Raw genomic sequence first — 779 nt, 5'->3', positions numbered from 1 at the left:
TCTCTCTCTCTCTCTCTCTCTCTCTCTCTCTCTCTCTCTCTCTCTGCCTCTACTACTCTCACACTCCCCTCTCCATGCCCTAAATAAACTCTATTCTATACTATACTGTGGTACCTCAGGAGAAGGGATGCCTTCTCAGCATGGGCCTCCAGAGGATCTCCCTTCCCCAACAGCACATCCCGCCTCTACCAAACCCATCCCTGGCTTCTTTCTTTTCTTTCTTTCTTTCTTTCTTTCTTTCTTTCTTTCTTTCTTTCTTTCTTTCTTTCTTTCTTTCTTTCTTTCTCTCTTTTATAAAACACAACAGTATCAACGTTGATTTTTCAGCAAATTGGTTTTTGTTATTGTTTCATGGATTTTTTTCCCTGCTTCCAATTTCACTGATTTTCTAGGCCCAGTGGCACATGCCTGTTAATCCCAACACCACGGAAGCTGAGGCAGGAGAATCATGAGTTCAGGTCCCACTGGAGTTACAGGGTGAGATCCTGATTTGAAACATTTTCCTTTGAAATCTTTTCTCTTGTCTTTATTATTTCCTCTCACGCCCTTGCTTTGTGTTTACTCTGCACCCTTTTCTAACTTCGTACACTAGAAGCTTTAGATGACCTGTTTGAGACTTCCTGCTTTAACATATGCACTGGCCGTCTGAAATCTCTCTCCGTGTGTTGACAAGCTGCGTCTCATCGCTTTTGTTGCCTGGTTCCATTTACATCCAGTCTAAAGTAATAGCTCATTTACTTTGATCTGTGGTCTATTTGAGAATGTGTTGTTAGTCTCCC

Source organism: Grammomys surdaster, unplaced genomic scaffold (genome assembly GCF_004785775.1).
Source record: "Grammomys surdaster isolate TR1022 unplaced genomic scaffold, NIH_TR_1.0 167, whole genome shotgun sequence".
NCBI lineage: Eukaryota > Metazoa > Chordata > Mammalia > Rodentia > Muridae > Grammomys > Grammomys surdaster.
The sequence above is the reverse complement of the archived record's forward strand: the minus strand, read 5'-3'. Positions refer to the sequence as shown.